Consider the following 21,683-nt stretch of genomic DNA (forward strand, 5'->3'; position numbering starts at 1 on the left):
ATGCATCCCCTCAATCTAAGGCAGCCCATCAAACTAATGCAGCCGCTCAAACTAAGGCAGCCCCTCAAACTCAGGCAGCCTCTCAAACTAACGCAGCCGCTGAAACTAAGGCAGCCTGTCAAAGTAAGGCAGACCCTCAAACTAAGGGAGCGCCTCAACCAAAGGCAGCCCCTCAAACTAATGCAGCCGCTCAAATTAAGGCAGCCCCTCAAGCTAAGGCAGCCTCAAACTAAGGCAGCCGCTCAAACTAAGGCAGACTCTCAAACTAAGGCAGACTCTCAAACTAAGGGAGCGCCTCAACCAAAGGCAGCCCCTCAAACTAATGCAGCCGCTCAAATTAAGGCAGCCCCTCAAAGTAAGGAAGTCTCTATAAGTAAGGCAGACCCTCAAACTAAGGCAGCCGCTCAAACTAAGGAAGACTCTCAAACTAAGGCAGCCCCTCAAACTAAGGCAGCCGCTCAAACTAATGCACACTCTCAAACGGAGGCAGCCGCTCAAACTAAGCCAGACGCTCAAACTAAGGCAGCCTCTCAAATTAAGGCAGCCGCTCAAATCAAGGCAGCCCCTCAAAGTAAGGCAGCCTCTCAAACTAAGGCACTCCCTCAAACTAATGCAGCCCCTCAATCTAAGGCAGCCCCTCATTCTAATGCAACCCCTCAAACTAATGCATCCCCTCAAACTAAGGCAGCCCCTCTAACTAAGCCAACCCCTCAAACTAAGGCATCCCCTCAAACTAAGGCAGTCTCTCAAACTAATGCAGCCACTCAATCTAAGGCAGCCCCTCAAACTAAGCTAACCCCTCAAACTAAGGCAGCCCCTCAAACTGAGGCAGCCCCTCAAAATAATGCAGACCCTCAAACTAATGCAGACCCTCAATCTAATACAGCACCTCAAACTAATGCAGCCACTCAATCAAAGGCAGACTCTCAAACTAATGCAGCGCCTCAACCAAAGGCAGCCCCTCAAACTAATGCAGCCGCTCAAATTAAGGCAGCCCCTCAAAATAAGGCAGCCTCTAAAAGTAAGGCAGACCCTCAAACTAAGGCAGCCGCTCAAACTAAGGCAGACTCTCAAACTAAGGCAACCCCTCAAACTAAGGCAGCCGCTCAAACTAATGCAGACTCTCAAACTAAGGCAGCCGCTCAAATTTAGGCAGCCGCTCAAACTCAGGCAGCCTCTCAAATTAAGGCAGCCGCTCAAACTAAGGCAGCCGCTCAAACTAATGCAGCCCCTCAATCTGAGGCAGCCCCTCAAACTAAGGCAGCCCCTCAAACTAAGGCAGCCCCTCAAACTAATGCAGCCCCTCAATCTAAGGCAGCCCATCAAACAAATGCAGCCCCTCAAACTACGTCAGCCCCTCAAACTAAGTCAGCCCCTCAAACTAATGCAGCCACTCAATCAAAGGCAGACTCTCAAACTAATGCAGCCGCTCAAACTAAGGCAGCCCCTCAAACTCAGGCAGCCTCTCAAACTAACGCAGCCGCTCAAACTAAGGCAGCCTGTCAAAGTAAGGCAGACCCTCAAACTAAGGGAGCGCCTCAACCAAAGGCAGCCCCTCAAACTAATGCAGCCGCTCAAATTAAGGCAGTCCCTCAAACTAAGGCAGCCGCTCAAACGAAGGCAGACTCTCAAACTAAGGGAGCGCCTCAACCAAAAGCAGCCCCTCAAACTAATGCAGCCGCTCAAACTATGGAAGACTCTCAAACTAAGGCAGCCCCTCAAACTAAGGAAGCCTCTAAAAGTAAGGCAGACCCTCAAACTAAGGCAGCCGCTCAAACTATGGAAGACTCTCAAACTAAGGCAGCCCCTCAAACTAAGGCAGCCGCTCAAACGAAGGCAGCCTCTCAAATTAAGGCAGCCGCTCAAACTAAGGCAGCCCTTCAAAGTAAGGCAGCCTCTCAAACTAAGGCACTCCCTCAAACTAATGCAGCCCCTCAATCTAAGGCTGCCCCTCATTCTAATGCAACCCCTCAAACTAATGCAGCCCCTCAAACTAAGGCAGCTCATCTAACTTAGCCAACCCCTCAAACTAAGGCATCCCCACAAACTAAGGCAGACTCTCAAACTAATGCAGCCACTCAATCTAAGGCAGCCCCTCAGACTAAGCTAACCCCTCAAACTAAGGCAGCCCCTCAAACTGAGGCAGCCCCTCAAAATAATGCAGCCCCTCAAACTAATGCATACCCTCAATCTAATGCAGCCCCTCAAACTAATGCAGCCACTCAATCAAAGGCAGACTCTCAAACTAATGCAGCGCCTCAACCAAAGGCAGCCCCTCAAACTAACGCAGCCGCTCAAATTAAGGCAGCCCCTCAAACTAAGGCAGCCTCTAAAAGTAAGGCAGACCCTCAAACTAAGGCAGCCGCTCAAACAAAGGCAGACTCTCAAACTAAGGCAGCCCCTCAAACTAAGGCAGCCGCTCAAACTAATGCAGACTCTCAAACTAAGGCAGCCGCTCAAACTAAGGCAGCCGCTCAAACTCAGGCAGCCTCTCAAATTAAGGCAGCCGCTCAAACTAAGATAGCCCTTCAAAGTAAGGCAGCCCCACAAACTGAGGCACTCCCTCAAACTAATGCAGCCCCTCAATCTAAGGCAGCCCCTCATGCTAATGCAACCCCTCAAACTAATGCAGCCCCTCAAACTAAGGCAGCACTTCTAACTAAGCCAACCCCTCGAACTAAGGAATCCCCTCAAACTAAGGCAGACTCTCAAACTAATGCAGCCCCTCAATCTAAGGCAGCCCCTCATAATAATGCAGCCCCTCAAACAAATGCAGTCCCTCAATCTAATGAAGCCCCTCAAACTAATGCAGCCACTCAATCAAAGGCAAACTCTCAAACTAATGCAGCCACTCAATCAAAGCCAGACCCTCAAACTCAGCCAACCACTCAAACTAAGGCAGACTCTCTAACTAATACAGCCCCTTAAAGTAAGGCAGCCCCTCAAACTAAGGGAGCGCCTCAACCAAAGGCAGCCCCTCAACCTAAGGCAGCCCCTCTAATGAAGCCAACCCATCAAACTAAGGCATCCCCTCAAACTAAGGCAGACTCTCAAACTAATGCAGCCCCTCAATCTAAGGCAGCCTCTTAATCTAAGACATCCCCTCAAACTAATGCAGCCCGTCAAACCAAGGCAGCCGCTCAAACTAAGGCAGCCCCTCAAACTAAGGCAGCCGCTCAAACTAAGGCAGCCCCTCAAACTCAGGCAGCCGCTCAAACTAAGGCAGCCCCTCAAACTGAGACAGCCGCTCAAACTAATGCAGCCCCTCAGTCTAAAGCAGCCCCTCAAACTCAGGCAGCCTCTCAATCTAAGGCAGCCGCTCGAACTAAGGCAGCCCCTCAAACTAAGACAGTCGCTCAAACTAACGCAGCCCCTCAAACTAAGTCTGCCGCTCAAATTATGGCAGCCCCTCAAACTATGGCACACTCTCAAACGAAGGCAGCCACTCAAACTTAGGCATTCTCTCAAACTAAGGCTGCCCCTTAAACTAATGCAGCCCCTCAAACTAATGCAGAACTCTATCTAAGGCAGCCCCTGAAACTAATGCAGCCCCTCAAACTAATGCAGCCCCTCAAACTAATGCAGCTCCTCAAACTAATGTAGCCACTCAAACTAATGCAGCCCCTCAAACTAATGCAGCCCCTCAAACTAATGCAGCCCCTCAATCAAAGGCAGCCCCTCAATCAAAGGCAGATCTTCAAACTAATGCACCCCTCAAACTCATGCAGCCCCTCAAACTAATGCAGCCCCTGAATCTAAGGCAGCCCCTCAAACTAATGCAGCCACTCAATCAAAGGCAGACTCTCAAACTAATGCAGCCGCTCAAACTAAGGCAGCCCCTCAAACTCAGGCAGCCTCTCAAACTAAGGCAGCCGCTGAAACTAAGGCAGCCTGTCAAACGAAGGCAGCCCCTCAAACTAAGGCAGACTCTCAAACTAAGGCAACCCCTCAAACTAAGGAAGTCGCTCAAACTAAGGCAGACTCTCAAACTAAGGCAGCCTCTCAAACTCAGTCAGCCGCTCAATCTCAGGCAGCCCCTCAAACTAAGGCGGCCCCTCAAACTAAGGCAGCCGCTCAAACTAATGCAGCCCCTCAAACTAAGGCAGCCGCTCAAAATAAAGCAGCCCATCAAACTAATGCAGCCCCTCAAACTAAGGCAGCGCCTCAAACTAAGGCAGCCGCTCAAACTAATGCAGCCCCTCAATCTAAGGCAGCCCCTCAACTAAGGCAGCCGCTCAAAATAAAGCATCCCATCAAACTAATGCAGCCCCTCAAACTACGTCAGCCCCTCAAACTAAGTCAGCCCCTCAAACTAATGCAGCCACTCAATCAAAGCCAGACTCTCAAACTAATGCAGCCGCTCAAACTAAGGCAGCCCCTCAAACCCTGGCAGCCTCTCAAACTAACGCAGCCGCTCAAACTAAGGCAGCTTGTCAAAGTAAGGCAGACCCTCAAACTAAGGGAGCGCCTCAACCAAAGGCAGCCCCTCAAACTAATGCAGCCGCTCAAATTAAGGCAGCCCCTCAAACTAAGGCAGCCTCTAAAAGTAAGGCAGACCCTCAAACTAAGGCAGCCGCTCAAACTAAGGCAGACTCTCGAACTAAGGCAGACCCTCAAACTAAGGGAGCGCCTCAACTAAAAGCAGCCCCTCAAACTAATGCAGCCGCTCAAATTAAGGCAGCCCCTCAAACTAAGGCATCCTCTAAAAGTAAGGCAGCCCCTCTAACTAAGGCAGCCGCTCAAACTAATGCAGACTCTCAAACTAAGGCAGCCGCTCAAACTAAGGCAGCCGCTCAAACGAAGGCAGCCTCTGAAATTAAGGCAGCCTCTGAAATTAAGGCAGCCGCTCAAACTAAGGCAGCCCCTCAAAGTAAGGCAGCCTCTCAAACTAAGGCACTCCCTCAAACTAATGCAGCCCCTCAATCTAAAGCAGCCCCTCATTCTAATGCAACCCCTCAAACTAATGCAGCCCCTCAAACTAAGGCAGCCCCTCAAACTAAGGCAGCCCCTCTAACTTAGCCAACCCCTCAAACTAAGGCATCCCCTCAAACTAAGGCAGACTCTCAAACTAATGCAGCCACTCAATCTAAGGCAGCCCCTCAAACTAAGCCAACCCCTCAAACTAAGGCAGCCCCTCAAACTAAGGCAGCCCCTCAAAATAATGCGGCCCCTCAAACTAATGCAGACCCTCAATCTAATGAAGCTCCTCAAACTAATGCAGCCACTCACTCAAAGGCAGACTCTCAAACTAATGCAGCCACTCAATCTAAGGCAGCCCCTCAAACTAAGCCAACCCCTCAAACTAAGGCAGCCCCTCAAACTAAGGCAGCCCCTCAAAATAATGAGGCCCCTCAAACTAATGCAGACCCTCAATCTAATGCAGCACCTCAAACTAATGCAGCCACTCACTCAAAGGCAGACTCTCAAACTAATGCAGCCCCTCAATCTAAGGCAGCTCCTCATTCTAATGCAACCCCTCAAACTAATGCAGCCCCTCAAACTAAGGCAGCCCCTCTAACGAAGCCAACCCCTCAAACTAAGGAATCCCCTCAAACTAAGGCAGACTCTCAAACTAATGCAGCCACTCAATCTAAGCCAACCCCTCAAACTAAGGAAGCCCCTAAAAGTAATGCAGCCCCTCAAATAAATGCAGCCCCTCAATCTAATGCAGCCCCTCAAACTAATGCAGCCACTCAATCAAAGGCAAGCTCTCAAACTAATGCAGCCACTCAATCAAAGGCAGCCCCTCAAACTCAGCCAACCACTCAAACTAAGGCAGCCCCTCAAACTAAGGCAGACTCTCAAACTAATGCAGCCCCTTAAAGTTAGGCAGCCCCTCAAACTAAGGGAGCGCCTCAACCAAAGGCAGCCCCTCAAACTAAGGCAGCCCCTCTAACTAAGCCAACCCATCAAACTAAGGCATCCCCTCATACTAAAGCAGACTCTCTAACTAATGCAGCCAATCAATCTAAGGCAGCCCCTCAAACAAAGCCAACCCCTCAAACTAAGGCATCCACTCAAACTAAGGCAGACTCTCAAACTAATGCAACCCCTCAATCTAAGGCAGCCCCTTAATCTAAGACAGCCCCTCAAACTAATGCAGCCCCTCAAACCAAGGCAGCCGCTCAAACAAAGGCAGCCCCTCAAACTAAGGCAGCCGCTCAAACTAAGGCAGCCCCTCAAACTCAGGCAGCCGCTCAAACTAAGGCAGCCCCTCAAACTGAGACAGCCGCTCAAACTAATGCAGCCCCTCAGTCTAAAGCAGCCCCTCAAACTCAGGCAGCCTCTCAATCTAAGGCAGCCGCTCAAACTAAGGCAGCCCCTCAAACTAAGACAGTCGCTCAAACTAATGCAGCCCCTCAAACTAAGGCAGCCGCTCAAATTAATGCAGCCCCTCAAACAATGGCAGACTCTCAAACGAAGGCAGCCCCTCAAACTTAGGCAGCCTATCAAACTAAGGCTGCCCCTTAAACTAATGCAGCCCCTCAAACTAATGCAGAACTCTATCTGAGGCAGCCCCTCAAACTAATGCAGCCCCTCAAACTAATGCAGCCCCTCAAACTAATGCAGCACCACAATCTAAGGCAGCCCCTCAAACTAATGTAGCCACTCAAACTAATGCAGCCCCTCAAACTAATGCAGCCCCTCAATCAAAGGCAGCCCTTCAAACTAATGCACCCCCTCAAACTCATGCAGCCCCTCAAACTAATACAGCCCCTGAATCTAAGGCAGCCCCTCAAACTAATGCAGCCACTCAATCAAAGGCAGACTCTCAAACTAATGCAGTCACTCAATCAAAGGCAGCCCCTCAAACTAAGGCAGCCCCTCAAACTAAGGCAGACTCTCAAACTGACGCTGCCCCTTAAAGTAAGGCAGCCCTACAACCGAAGGGAGCGCCTCAACCAAAGGCAGCCCCTCAAACTAATGCAGCCGCTCAAACTCAGGCAGCCCCTCAAACTCAGGCAGCCTCTCAAACTAAGGCAGCCGCTGAAACTAAGGCAGCCTGTCAAACTAAGGCAGCCGCTCAAACTAAGGCAGCCCCTCAAACTAAGGCAGCCGCTCAAACTAAGGCAGCCGCTCAAACTAATGCAGCCCCTCAATCTGAGGCAGCCCCTCAACTAAGGCAGCCGCTCAAAATAAAGCATCCCTACAAACTAATGCACCCCTCAATCTAAGGCAGCCCATCAAACAAATGCAGCCCCTCAAACTACGTCAGCCCCTCAAACTAAGTCAGCCCCTCAAACTAATGCAGCCACTCAATCAAAGGCAGACTCTCAAACTAATGCAGCCGCTCAAAGTAAGGCAGCCCCTCAAACCCAGGCAGCCTCTCAAACTAACGCAGCCGCTCAAAATAAGGCAGCCTGTCAAAGTAAGGCAGACCCTCAAACCAAGGGAGCGCCTCAACCAAAGGCAGCCCCTCAAACTAATGCAGCCGCTCAAATTAAGGCAGCCCCTCAAACTAAGGCAGCCTCTAAAAGTAAGGCAGACCCTCAAACTAAGGCAACCGCTCAAACTAAGGCAGACTCTCAAACTAAGGCAGACCCTCAAACTAAGGGAGCGCCTCAACTAAAAGCAGCCCCTCAAACTAATGCAGCCGCTCAAATTAAGGCAGCCCCTCAAACTAATGCAGCCTCTAAAAGTAAGGCAGACCCTCAAACTAAGGCAGCCGCTCAAACTAAGGCAGACTCTCAAACTAAGGCAGCCCCTCAAACTAAGGCAGCCGCTCAAACTAATGCAGACTCTCAAACTAAGGCAGCCGCTCAAACTAAGTCAGCCGCTCAAACTAAGGCAGCCTCTCAAATTAAGGCAGCCTCTCAAACTAAGGCAGCCCCTCAAAGTAAGGCAGCCTCTCAAAATAAGGCACTCCCTCAAAGTAATGCAGCCCCTCAATCTAAGGCAGCCCCTCATTCTAATGCAACCCCTCAAACTAATGCAGCCCCTCAAACTGAGGCAGCCCCTCAAACTAAGGCAGCCCCTCTAACTAAGCCAACCCCTCAAACGAAGGCATCCCCTCAAACTAATGCAGCCACTCAAACTAATGCAGCCACTCAATCAAAGCCAGACTCTCAAACTAATGCAGCCGCTCAAACTAAGGCAGCCCCTCAAACCCAGGCAGCCTCTCAAACTAACGCAGCCGCTCAAACTAAGGCAGCTTGTCAAAGTAAGGCAGACCCTCAAGCTAAGGGAGCGCCTCAACCAAAGGCAGCCCCTCAAACTAATGCAGCCGCTCAAATTAAGGCAGCCCCTCAAACTAAGGCAGCCTCTAAAAGTAAGGCAGACCCTCAAACTAAGGCAGCCGCTCAAACTAAGGCAGACTCTCGAACTAAGGCAGACCCTCTAACTAAGGGAGCGCCTCAACTAAAAGCAGCCCCTCAAACTAATGCAGCCGCTCAAATTAAGGCAGCCCCTCAAACTAAGGCATCCTTTAAAAGTAAGGCAGCCCCTCTAACTAGGGCAGCCGCTCAAACTAATGCAGACTCTCAAACTAAGGCAGCCGCTCAAACTAAGGCAGCCGCTCAAACGAAGGCAGCCTCTGAAATTAAGGCAGCCTCTGAAATTAAGGCAGCCGCTCAAACTAAGGCAGCCCCTCAAAGTAAGGCAGCCTCTCAAACTAAGGCACTCCCTCAAACTAATGCAGCCCCTCAATCTAAAGCAGCCCCTCATTCTAATGCAACCCCTCAAACTAATGCAGCCCCTCAAACGAAGGCAGCCCCTCAAACTAAGGCAGCCCCTCTAACTTAGCCAACTTTTCAAACTAAGGCATCCCCTCAAACTAAGGCAGACTCTCAAACTAATGCAGCCACTCAAACTAAGGCAGCCCCTCAAACTAAGCCAACCCCTCAAACTAAGGCAGCCCCTCAAACTAAGGCAGCCCCTCAAAATAATGCGGCCCCTCATACTAATGCAGACCCTCAATCTAATGAAGCCCCTCAAACTAATGCAGCCACTCACTCAAAGGCAGACTCTCAAACTAATGCAGCCACTCAATCTAAGGCAGCCCCTCAAACTAAGCCAACCCCTCAAACTAAGGCAGCCCGCTCAAACTAAGGCAGCCCCACAAAATAATGCGGCCCCTCAAACTAATGCAGACCCTCAATCTAATGCAGCACCTCAAACTAATGCAGCCACTCACTCAAAGGCAGACTCTCAAACTAATGCAGCCCCTCAATCTAAGGCAGCTCCTCATTCTAATGCAACCCCTCAAACTAATGCAGCCCCTCAAACTAAGGCAGCCCCTCTAACGAAGCCAACCCCTCAAACTAAGGAATCCCCTCAAACTAAGGCAGACTCTCAAACTAATGCAGCCACTCAATCTAAGCCAACCCCTCAAACTAAGGAAGCCCCTAAAAGTAATGCAGCCCCTCAAACAAATGCAGCCCCTCAATCTAATGCAGCCCCTCAAACTAATGCAGCCACTCAATCAAAGGCAAGCTCTCAAACTAATGCAGCCACTCAATCAAAGGCAGCCCCTCAAACTCAGCCAACCACTCAAACTAAGGCAGCCCCTCAAACTAAGGCAGACTCTCAAACTAATGCAGCCCCTTAAAGTTAGGCAGCCCCTCAAACTAAGGGAGCGCCTCAACCAAAGGCAGCCCCTCAAACTAAGGCAGCCCCTCTAACTAAGCCAACCCATCAAACTAAGGCATCCCCTCATACTAAAGCAGACTCACTAACTAATGCAGCCAATCAATCTAAGGCAGCCCCTCAAACAAAGCCAACCCCTCAAACTAAGGCATCCACTCAAACTAAGGCAGACTCTCAAACTAATGCAAACCCTCAATCTAAGGCAGCCCCTTAATCTAAGACAGCCCCTCAAACTAATGCAGCCCCTCAAACTAAGGCAGCCGCTCAAACTAAGGCAGCCCCTCAAACTCAGGCAGCCGCTCAAACTAAGGCAGCCCCTCAAACTGAGACAGCCGCTCAAACTAATGCAGCCCCTCAGTCTAAAGCAGCCCCTCAAACTCAGGCAGCCTCTCAATCTAAGGCAGCCGCTCAAACTAAGGCAGCCCCTCAAACTAAGACAGTCGCTCAAACTAATGCAGCCCCTCAAACTAAGGCAGCCGCTCAAATTAATGCAGCCCCTCAAACTATGGCAGACTCTCAAACGAAGGCAGCCCCTCAAACTTAGGCAGCCTATCAAACTAAGGCTGCCCCTTAAACTAATGCAGCCCCTCAAACTAATGCAGAACTCTATCTGAGGCAGCCCCTCAAACTAATGCAGCCCCTCAAACTAATGCAGCCGCTCAAATTAATGCAGCCCCTCAAACTATGGCAGACTCTCAAACGAAGGCAGCCCCTCAAACTTAGGCAGCCTATCAAACTAAGGCTGCCCCTTAAACTAATGCAGCCCCTCAAACTAATGCAGAACTCTATCTGAGGCAGCCCCTCAAACTAATGCAGCCCCTCAAACTAATGCAGCCCCTCAAACTAATGCAGCACCACAATCTAAGGCAGCCCCTCAAACTAATGTAGCCACTCAAACTCATGCAGCCCCTCAAACTAATGCAGCCCCTCAATCAAAGGCAGCCCTTCAAACTAATGCACCCCGTCAAACTCATGCAGCCCCTCAAACTAATGCAGCCCCTGAATCTAAGGCAGCCCCTCAAACTAATGCAGCCACTCAATCAAAGGCAGACTCTCAAACTGATGCAGTCACTCAATCAAAGGCAGCCCCTCAAACTAAGGCAGCCCCTCAAACTAAGGCAGACTCTCAAACTGACGCTGCCCCTTAAAGTAAGGCAGCCCTACAAACTATGGGAGCGCCTCAACCAAAGGCAGCCCCTCAAACTAATGCAGCCGCTCAAACTCAGGCAGCCCCTCAAACTCAGACAGCCTCTCAAACTAAGGCAGCCGCTGAAACTAAGGCACCCTGTCAAACTAAGGCAGCCGCTCAAACTAAGGCAGCCCCTCAAACTAAGGCAGCCGCTCAAACTAAGGCAGCCGCTCAAACTAATGCAGCCCCTCAATCTGAGGCAGCCCCTCAACTAAGGCAGCCGCTCAAAATAAAGCATCCCATCAAACTAATGCACCCCTCAATCTAAGGCAGCCCATCAAACAAATGCAGCCCCTCAAACTACGTCAGCCCCTCAAACTAAGTCAGCCCCTCAAACTAATGCAGCCACTCAATCAAAGGCAGACTCTCAAACTAATGCAGCCGCTCAAAGTAAGGCAGCCCCTCAAACCCAGGCAGCCTCTCAAACTAACGCAGCCGCTCAAAATAAGGCAGCCTGTCAAAGTAAGGCAGACCCTCAAACCAAGGGAGCGCCTCAACCAAAGGCAGCCCCTCAAACTAATGCTGCCGCTCAAATTAAGGCAGCCCCTCAAACTAAGGCAGCCTCTAAAAGTAAGGCAGACCCTCAAACTAAGGCAACCGCTCAAACTAAGGCAGACTCTCAAACTAAGGCAGACCCTCAAACTAAGGGAGCGCCTCAACTAAAAGCAGCCCCTCAAACTAATGCAGCCGTTCAAATTAAGGCAGCCCCTCAAACTAATGCAGCCTCTAAAAGTAAGGCAGACCCTCAAACTAAGGCAGCCGCTCAAACTAAGGCAGACTCTCAAACTAAGGCAGCCCCTCAAACTAAGGCAGCCGCTCAAACTAATGCAGACTCTCAAACTAAGGCAGCCTCTCAAATTAAGGCAGCCTCTCAAACTAAGGCAGCCCCTCAAAGTAAGGCAGCCTCTCAAAATAAGGCACTCCCTCAAAGTAATGCAGCCCCTCAATCTAAGGCAGCCCCTCATTCTAATGCAAACCCTCAAACTAATGCAGCCCCTCATACTGAGGCAGCCCCTCAAACTAAGGCAGCCCCTCTAACTAAGCCAACCCCTCAAACGAAGGCATCCCCTCAAACTAAGGCAGACTCTCAAACTAATGTAGCCACTCAATCTAAGGCAGCCCCTCAAATTAAGCCATACCCTCAAACTAAGGCAGCCCCTCAAAATAATGCAGCCCCTCAAACTAATGCAGACCCCCAATCTAATGCAGCTCCTCAAACTAATGCAGCCACTCAATCAAAGGCAGACTCTCAAACTAATGCAGCCACTCAATCAAAGGCAGCCCCTCAAACTCAGCCAACCCCTCAAACTAAGGCAGCCCCTCAAACTAAGGCAGACTCTCAAACTAATGCAGCCCCTCAATCGAAGGCAGCCCCTCATTCTAATGCAACCCCTCATACTAAGGCAGCCCCTCTAACTAAGCCAACCCCTCAAACTAAGGAATCCCCTCAAACTAAGGCAGACCCTCAAACTAAGGCAGACTCTCAAACTAAGGCAGACTCTCAAACTAATGGAGCCCCTCAATCGAAGGCAGCCCCTCAAACTAAGGGAGCGCCTCAACCAAAGGCAGCCCCTCAAACTAAGGCAGCCCCTCTAACTAAGCCACCCCAGTCAAACTAAGGCATCCCCTCATATTAAGGCAGATTCTCAAACTAATGCAGCCCCTCAATCTAAGTCTGCCCCTTAATCTAAGACAGCCCCTCAAACTAATGCAGCCCCTCAAACCAAGGCAGCCCCTCAAACTAAGGCAGCCGCTCAAACTAAGGCGGCCCCTCAAACTCAGGCAGCCGCTCAAACTAAGGCAGCCCCTCAAACTGAGACAGCCGCTCAAACTAATGCAGCCCCTCAGTCTAAAGCAGCCACTCAAACTCAGGCAGCCTCTCAATCTAAGGCAGCCGCTCATACTAAGGCAGCCCCTCAAACTAAGACAGTCGCTCAAACTAATGCAGCCCCTCAAACTGAGGCAGCCGCTCAAACTGAGGCAGCCCCTCAAACTATGGCAGTCCCTCAAACGAAGGCAGCCCCTCAAACTTAGGCAGCCTCTCAAACTAAGGCTGCCCCTCAAAATAATGCAGCCCCTCAAACTAATGCAGAACTCTACCTAAGGCAGCCCCTCAAACTAAGGCAGCCCCCCAAACTAATGCAGCCCCTCAAACTAATGCAGCCCCTCAAACTAATGCAGCCCCTCAATCAAAGGCAGCCCCTCAATCAAAGGCAGCCCCTCAAACTAATGCAGCCACTCACTCAAAGGCAGTCTCTCAAACTAATGCAGCCACTCAATCAAACGCAGCCCCTCAAACTAAGCCAACCCCACAAACTAAGGCAGCCCCTCAATCTAATGCAGACTCTCAAACTGACGCTGCCCCTGAAAGTAAGGCAGCCCTGCAAACTAAGGGAGCGCCTCAACCAAAGGCAGCCCCTCAAACTAATGCAGCCGCTCAAACTAAGGCAGCCCCTCAAACTCAGGAAGCCTCTCAAACTAAGGCAGCCGCTGAAACTAAGGCAGCCGCTGAAACTAAGGCAGCCTGTCAAAATAAGGCAGCCGCTCAAACTAAGGCAGACTCTCAAACTGAGGCAACCCCTCAAACTAAGGCAGCCGCTCACACACTAAGGCAGACTCTCAAACTAAGGCAGCCTCTCAAACTAAGTCAGTCGCTCAAACTAATGCAGCCCCTCAATCTAAGGCAGCCCCTCAACTAAGGCAGCCGCTCAAAATAAAGCATCCCATCAAACTAATGCAGCCCCTCAAACTAAGGCAGCCCCTCAAACTAAGGCAGCCCCTCAAACTAATGCAGCCCCTCAAACTAATGCAGCCCTCAATCTAAGGAAGCCCATCAAACAAATGCAGCCCCTCAAACTACGTCAGCCCCTCAAACTAAGTCAGCCCCTCAAACTAATGCAGCCACTCAATCAAAGGCAGACTCTCTAACTAATGCAGTCGCACAAGCGAAGGCAGCCCCTCAAACCCAGGCAGCCTCTAAAACTAACGCAGCCGCTCAAACTAAGGCAGCCTCTAAAAGTAAGGCAGACCCTCAAACTAAGGCAGCCGCTCAATCTAAGGCAGACTCTCAAACTAAGGCAGACCCTCAAACTAAGGGAGCGCCTCAACTAAAAGCAGCCCCTCAAACTAATGCAGCCGCTCAAATTAAGGCAGCCCCTCAAACTAATGCAGCCTCTAAAAGTAAGGCAGGCCCTCAAATTAAGGCAGCCGCTCAAAATAAGGCAGACTCTCAAACTAAGGCAGCCCCTCAAACTAAGGCAGCCGCTCAAACTAATGCAGACTCTCAAACTAAGGCAGCCGTCAAACTAAGGCAGCCGCTCAAACTAAGGCAGCCTCTCAAATTAAGGGAGCCGCTCAAACTAAGGCAGCCCCTCAAAGTAATGCAGCCCCTCAATCTAAGGCAGCCCCTCATTCTAATGCAACCCCTCAAACTAATGCAGCCCCTCAAACTAAGGCAGCCCCTCTAACTAAGCGAACCCCTCAAACGAAGACATCCCCTCAAACTAAAGCAGTCTCTCAAACTAAATCAGCCACTCAATCTAAGGCAGCCCCACAAACTAAGCCAACCCCTCAAACTGAGGCAGCCCCTCAAAATAATGCAGCCCCTCAAACTAATGCAGACCCTCAATCTTATGCAGCCCCTCAAACTAATGCAGCCACTCAATCAAAGGCAGACTCTCAAACTAATGCAGCCCCTCAATCAAAGGCAGCCCCTCAAACTCAGCCAACCCCTCAAAATAATGCAGCCCCTCAAACTAATGCAGACCCTCAATCTTATGCAGCCCCTCAAACTAATGCAGCCACTCAATCAAAGGCAGACTCTCAAACTAATGCAGCCCCTCAATCGAAGGCAGCCCCTCATTCTAATGCAACCCCTCAAACTAATGCAGCCCCTCAAACTAAGGCAGCCCCTCTAACTAAGCCAACCCCTCAAACTAAGGAATCCCCTTAAACTAAGGCAGACTCTCAAACTATTGCAGCCACTCAATCTAAGGCAGCCCCTCAAACTAAGCCAACCCCTCAAACTAAGACAGCCCCTCAAACTAAGGCAGCCCCTCAAAATAATGCAGCCGCTCAAACAAATGCAGACCCTCAATCTAATGCAGCCCCTCAAACTAAGGCAGCCCCTCAAACTAATGCAGCCCCTCAAACTAATGCAGCCCTCAATCTAAGGCAGCCCATCAAACAAATGCAGCCCCTCAAACTACGTCAGCCCCTCAAACTAAGTCAGCCCCTCAAACTAATGCAGCCACTCAATCAAAGGCAGACTCTCTAACTAATGCAGCCGCACAAACGAAGGCAGCCCCTCAAACCCAGGCAGCCTCTCAAACTAACGCAGCCACTCAATCAAAGGCAAGCTCTCAAACTAATGCAGCCACTCAATCAAAGGCAGCCCCTCAAACTCAGCCAACCACTCAAACTAAGGCAGCCCCTCAAACTAAGGCAGACTCTCAAACTAATGCAGCCCCTTAAAGTAAGGCAGCCCCTCAAACTAAGGGAGCGCCTCAACCAAAGGCAGCCCCTCAAACTAAGGCAGCCACTCTAACTAAGCCAACCCATCAAACTAAGGCATCCCCTCATACTAAGGCAGACTCTCAAACTAATGCAGCCACTCAATCTAAGGCAGCCCCTCAAACAAAGCCAACCCCTCAAACTAAGGCATCCCCTCAAACTAAGGCAGACTCTCAAACTAATGCAGCCCCTCAATCTAAGGCAGCCCCTTAATCTAAGACAGCCCCTCAAACTAATGCAGCCCCTCAAACCAAGGCAGCCGCTCAAACTAAGGCAGCCCCTCAAACTAAGGCAGCCGCTCAAACTAAGGCAGCCCCTCAAACTCAGGCAGCCGCTCAAACTAAGGCAGCCCCTCAAACTGCGACAGCCGCTCAAACTAATGCAGCCCCTCAGTCTAAAGCAGCCCCTCAAACTCAGGCAGCCTCTCAATCTAAGGCAGCCGCTCAAACTAAGGCAGCCCCTCAAACTAAGACAGTCGCTCAAACTAATGCAGCCCCTCAAACTAAGGCAGCCGCTCAAAGTAATGCAGCCCCTCAAACTATGGCAGGCTCTCAAACGAAGGCAGCCCCTCAAACTTAGGCAGCCTATCAAACTAATGCTGCCCCTTAAACTAATGCAGCCCCTCAAACTAATGCAGAACTCTATCTGAGGCAGCCCCTCAAACTAATGCAGCCCCTCAAACTAATGCAGCCCCTCAAACTAATGCAGCACCACAATCTAAGGCAGCCCCTCAAACTAATGTAGCCACTCAAACTAATGCAGCCCCTCAAACTAATGCAGCCCCTCAATCAAAGGCAGCCCTTCAAACTAATGCACCCCCTCAAACTCATGCAGCCCCTCAAACTAATGCAGCCCCTGAATCTGAGGCAGCCCCTCAAACTAATGCAGCCACTAAATCAAAGGCAGACTCTCAAACTAATGCAGTCACTCAATCAAAGGCAGCCCCTCAAACTAAGGCAGCCTCTCAAACTAAGGCAGAATCTCAAACTGACGCTGCCCCTTAAAGTAAGGCAGCCCTACAAACTAAGGGAGCCCCTCAACCAAAGGCAGCCCCTCAAACTAATGCAGCCGCTCAAACTAAGGCAGACACTCAAACTCAGGCAGCCTCTCAAACTAAGGCAGCCGCTGAAACTAAGGCAGCCTGTCAAACTAAGGCAGCCGCTCAAACTAAGGCAGACACTCAAACTAAGGGAGCGCCTCAACCAAAGGCAGCCCCTCAAACTAATGCAGCCGCTCAAATTAAGGCAGCCCCTCAAACTAAGGCAGCCTCTAAAAGTAAGGCAGACCCTCAAACTAAGGCAACCGCTCAAACTAAGGCAGACTCTCAAACTAAGGCAGACACTCAAACTAAGGGAGCGCCTCAACTAAAAGCAGCCCCTCAAACTAATGCAGCCGCTCAATTTAAGGCAGCCCCTCAAACTAATGCAGCCTCTAAAAGTAAGGCAGACCCTCAAACTAAGGCAGCCGCTCAAACTATGGCAGACTCTCAAACGAAGGCAGCCCCTCAAACTTAGGCAGCCTATCAAACTAAGGCTGCCCCTTAAACTAATGCAGCCCCTCAAACTAATGCAGAACTCTATCTGAGGCAGCCCCTCAAACTAATGCAGCCCCTCAAACTAATGCAGCCCCTCAAACTAATGCAGCACCACAATCTAAGGCAGCACCACAATCTAAGGCAGCCCCTCAAACTAATGTAGCCACTCAAACTAATGCAGCCCCTCAAACTAATGCAGCCCCTCAATCAAAGGCAGCCCTTCAAACTAATGCACCCCCTCAAACTCATGCAGCCCCTCAAACTAATGCAGCCCCTGAATCTAAGGCAGCCCCTCAAACTAATGCAGCCACTCAATCAAAGGCAGACTCTCAAACTAATGCAGTCACTCAATCAAAGGCAGCCCCTCAAACTAAGGCAGCCCCTCAAACTAAGGCAGACTCTCAAACTGACGCTGCCCCTTAAAGTAAGGCAGCCCTACAAACTAAGGGAGCGCCTCAACCAAAGGCTGCCCCTCAAACTAATGCAGCCGCTCAAACTAAGGCAGCCCCTCAAACTCAGGCAGCCTCTCAAACTAAGGCAGCCGCTGAAACTAAGGCAGCCTGTCAAACTAAGGCAGCCGCTCAAACTAAGGCAGACTCTCAAACTAAGGCTACCCCTCAAACTAAGGCAGCCGCTTAAACTAAGGCAGCCTCTCAAACTAAGGCAGCCTCTCAAACTAAGTCAGCCGCTCAATCCAAGGCAGCCCCTCAAACTAAGGCAGCCCCTCAAACTAAGGCAGCCGCTCAAACTAATGCAGCCCCTCAATCTGAGGCAGCCCCTCAACTAAGGCAGCCGCTCAAAATAAAGCATCCCATCAAACTAATGCACCCCTCAATCTAAGGCAGCCCATCAAACAAATGCAGCCCCTCAAACTACGTCAGCCCCTCAAACTAAGTCAGCCCCTCAAACTAATGCAGCCACTCAATCAAAGGCAGACTCTCAAACTAATGCAGCCGCTCAAAGTAAGGCAGCCCCTCAAACCCAGGCAGCCTCTCAAACTAACGCAGCCGCTCAAAATAAGGCAGCCTGTCAAAGTAAGGCAGACCCTCAAACCAAGGGAGCGCCTCAACCAAAGGCAGCCCTTCAAACTAATGCAGCCGCTCAAATTAAGGCAGCCCCTCATACTAAGGCAGCCTCTAAAAGTAAGGCAGACCCTCAAACTAAGGCAACCGCTCAAACTAAGGCAGACTCTCAAACTAAGGCAGACCCTGAAACTAAGGGAGCGCCTCAACTAAAAGCAGCCCCTCAAACTAATGCAGCCGCTCAAATTAAGGCAGCCCCTCAAACTAATGCAGCCTCTAAAAGTAAGGCAGACCCTCAAACTAAGGCAGCCGCTCAAACTAAGGCAGACTCTCAAACTAAGGCAGCCCCTCAAACTAAGGCAGCCGCTCAAACTAATGCAGACTCTCAAACTAAGGCAGCCGCTCAAACTAAGTCAGCCGCTCAAACTAAGGCAGACTCTCAAATTCAGGCAGCCGCTCAAACTAAGGCAGCCCCTCAAAGTAAGGCAGCCTCTCAAAATAAGGCACTCCCTCAAAGTAATGCAGCCCCTCAATCTAAGGCAGCCCCTCATTCTAATGCAACCCCTCAAACTAATGCAGCCCCTCAAACTGAGGCAGCCCCTCAAACTAAGGCAGCCCCTCTAACTAAGCCAACCCCTCAAACGAAGGCATCCCCTCAAACTAAGGCAGACTCTCAAACTAATGTAGCCACTCAATCTAAGGCAGCCCCTCAAATTAAGCCAAACCCTCAAACTAAGGCAGCCCCTCAAAATAATGCAGCCCCTCAAACTAATGCAGACCCTCAATCTAATGCAGCCCCTCAAACTAATGCAGCCACTCAATCAAAGGCAGACTCTCAAACTAATGCAGCCACTCAATCAAAGGCAGCCCCTCAAACTCAGCCAACCCCTCAAACTAAGGCAGCCCCTCAAACTAAGGCAGACTCTCAAACTAATGCAGCCCCTCAATCGAAGGCAGCCCCTCATTCTAATGCAACCCCTCATACTAAGGCAGCCCCTCTAACTAAGGCAACCCCTCAAACTAAGGAATCCCCTCAAACTAAGGCAGACCCTCAAACTAATGCAGCCACTCAATCAAAGGCAGCCCCTCAAACTCAGCCAACCCCTCAAACTAAGGCAGCCCCTCAAACTAAGGCAGACTCTCAAACTAATGGAGCCCCTCAATCGAAGGCAGCCCCTCAAACTAAGGGAGCGCCTCAACCAAAGGCAGCCCCTCAAACTAAGGCAGCCCCTCAAACTAAGGCAGCCGCTCAAACTAATGCAGACTCTCAAACTAAGGCAGCCGCTCAAACTAAGTCAGCCGCTCAAACTAAGGCAGCCTCTCAAATTAAGGCAGCCGCTCAAACAAAGGCAGCCCCTCAAAGTAAGGCAGCCTCTCAAAATAAGGCACTCCCTCAAAGTAATGCAGCCCCTCAAACTAAGGCAGCCCCTCATTCTAATGCAACCCCTCAAACTAATGCAGCCCCTCAAACTGAGGCAGCCCCTCAAACTAAGGCAGCCCCTCTAACTAAGCCAACCCCTCAAACGAAGGCATCCCCTCAAACTAAGGCAGACTCTCAAACTAATGTAGCCACTCAATCTAAGGCAGCCCCTCAAATTAAGCCAAACCCTCAAACTAAGGCAGCCCCTCAAAATAATGCAGCCCCTCAAACTAATGCAGACCCTCAATCTAATGCAGCCCCTCAAACTAATGCAGCCACTCAATCAAAGGCAGACTCTCAAACTAATGCAGCCACTCAATCAAAGGCAGCCCCTCAAACTCAGCCAACCCCTCAAACTAAGGCAGCCCCTCAAACTAAGGCAGACTCTCAAACTAATGCAGCCCCTCAATCGAAGGCAGCCCCTCATTCTAATGCAACCCCTCATACTAAGGCAGCCCCTCTAACTAAGCCAACCCCTCAAACTAAGGAATCCCCTCAAACTAAGGCAGACCCTCAAACTAATGCAGCCACTCAATCAAAGGCAGCCCCTCAAACTCAGCCAACCCCTCAAACTAAGGCAGCCCCTCAAACTAAGGCAGACTCTCAAACTAATGGAGACCCTCAATCGAAGGCAGCCCCTCAAACTAAGGGAGCGCCTCAACCAAAGGCAGCCCCTCAAACTAAGGCAGCCCCTCAAACAAAGCCAACCCCTCAAACTAAGGCATCCCCTCAAACTAAGGCAGACTCTCAAACTAATGCAGCCCCTCAATCTAAGTCTGCCCCTTAATCTAAGACAGCCCCTCAAACTAATGCAGCCCCTCAAACCAATTCAGCCCCTCAAACCAATTCAGCCCCTCAAACTAAGGCAGCCGCTCAAACAAAGGCAGCCCCTCAAACTAAGGCAGCCCCTCAAACTAAGGCAGCCCCTCAAACTGAGACAGCCGCTCAAACTAATGCAGCCCCTCAGTCTAAAGCAGCCACTCATACTCAGGCAGCCTCTCAATCTAAGGCAGCCGCTCATACTAAGGCAGCCCCTCAAACTAAGACAGTCGCTCAAACTAATGCAGCACCTCAAACTAAGGCAGCCGCTCAAATTGAGGCAGCCCCTCAAACTATGGCAGTCTCTCAAACGAAGGCAGCCCCTCAAACTTCGGCAGCCTCTCAAACTAGGCTGCCCCTCAAAATAATGCAGCCCCTCAAACTAATGCAGAACTCTACCTAAGGCAGCCCCTCAAACTAAGGCAGCCCCTCAAACTAATGCAGCCCCTCAAACTAATGCAGCCCCTCAAACTAATGCAGCCCCTCAATCAAAGGCAGCCCCTCAAACTAATGCAGCCACTCAATCAAAGGCATTCTCTCAAACTAATGCAGCCACTCAATCAAACGCAGCCGCTCAAACTAAGGCAGACTCTCAAACTAAGGCAGCCTCTCAAACTAAGTCAGTCGCTCAAACTAATGCAGCCCCTCAATCTAAGGCAGCCCCTCAACTAAGGCAGCCGCTCAAAATAAAGCATCCCATCAAACTAATGCAGCCCCTCAAACTAAGGCAGCCCCTCAAACTAAGGCAGCCCCTCAAACTAATGCAGCCCCTCAAACTAATGCAGCCTTCAATCTAAGGCAGCCCATCATCACAAATGCAGCCCCTCAAACTACGTCAGCCCCTCAAACTAAGTCAGCCCCTCAAACTAATGCAGCCACTCAATCAAAGGCAGACTCTCTAACTAATGCAGCCGCACAAACGAAGGCAGCCCCTCAAACCCAGGCAGCCTCTCAAACTAACGCAGCCGCTCAAACTAAGGCAGCCTCTAAAAGTAAGGCAGACCCTCAAACTAAGGCAGCCGCTCAATCTAAGGCAGACTCTCAAACTAAGGCAGACCCTCAAACTAAGGGAGCGCCTCAACTAAAAGCAGCCCCTCAAACTAATGCAGCCGCTCAAATTAAGGCAGCCCCTCAAACTAAGGCAGCCCCTCAAACTAATGCAGCCCCTCAAACTAATGCAGCCCTCAATCTAAGGCAGCCCATCAAACAAATGCAGCCCCTCAAACTACGTCAGCCCCTCAAACTAAGTCAGCCCCTCAAACTAATGCAGCCACTCAATCAAAGGCAGACTCTCTAACTAATGCAGTCGCACAAGCGAAGGCAGCCCCTCAAACCCAGGCAGCCTCTCAAACTAACGCAGCCGCTCAAACTAAGGCAGCCTCTAAAAGTAAGGCAGACCCTCAAACTAAGGCAGCCGCTCAATCTAAGGCAGCCTCTCAAACTAAGGCAGACCCTCAAACTAAGTGAGCGCCTCAACTAAAAGCAGCCCCTCAAACTAATGCAGCCGCTCAAATTAAGGCAGCCCCTCAAACTAATGCAGCCTCTAAAAGTAAGGCAGGCCCTCAAATTAAGGCAGCCGCTCAAAATAAGGCAGACTCTCAA

Source organism: Heterodontus francisci, unplaced genomic scaffold, assembly GCF_036365525.1.
Source record: "Heterodontus francisci isolate sHetFra1 unplaced genomic scaffold, sHetFra1.hap1 HAP1_SCAFFOLD_66, whole genome shotgun sequence".
Taxonomy (NCBI): domain Eukaryota; kingdom Metazoa; phylum Chordata; class Chondrichthyes; order Heterodontiformes; family Heterodontidae; genus Heterodontus; species Heterodontus francisci.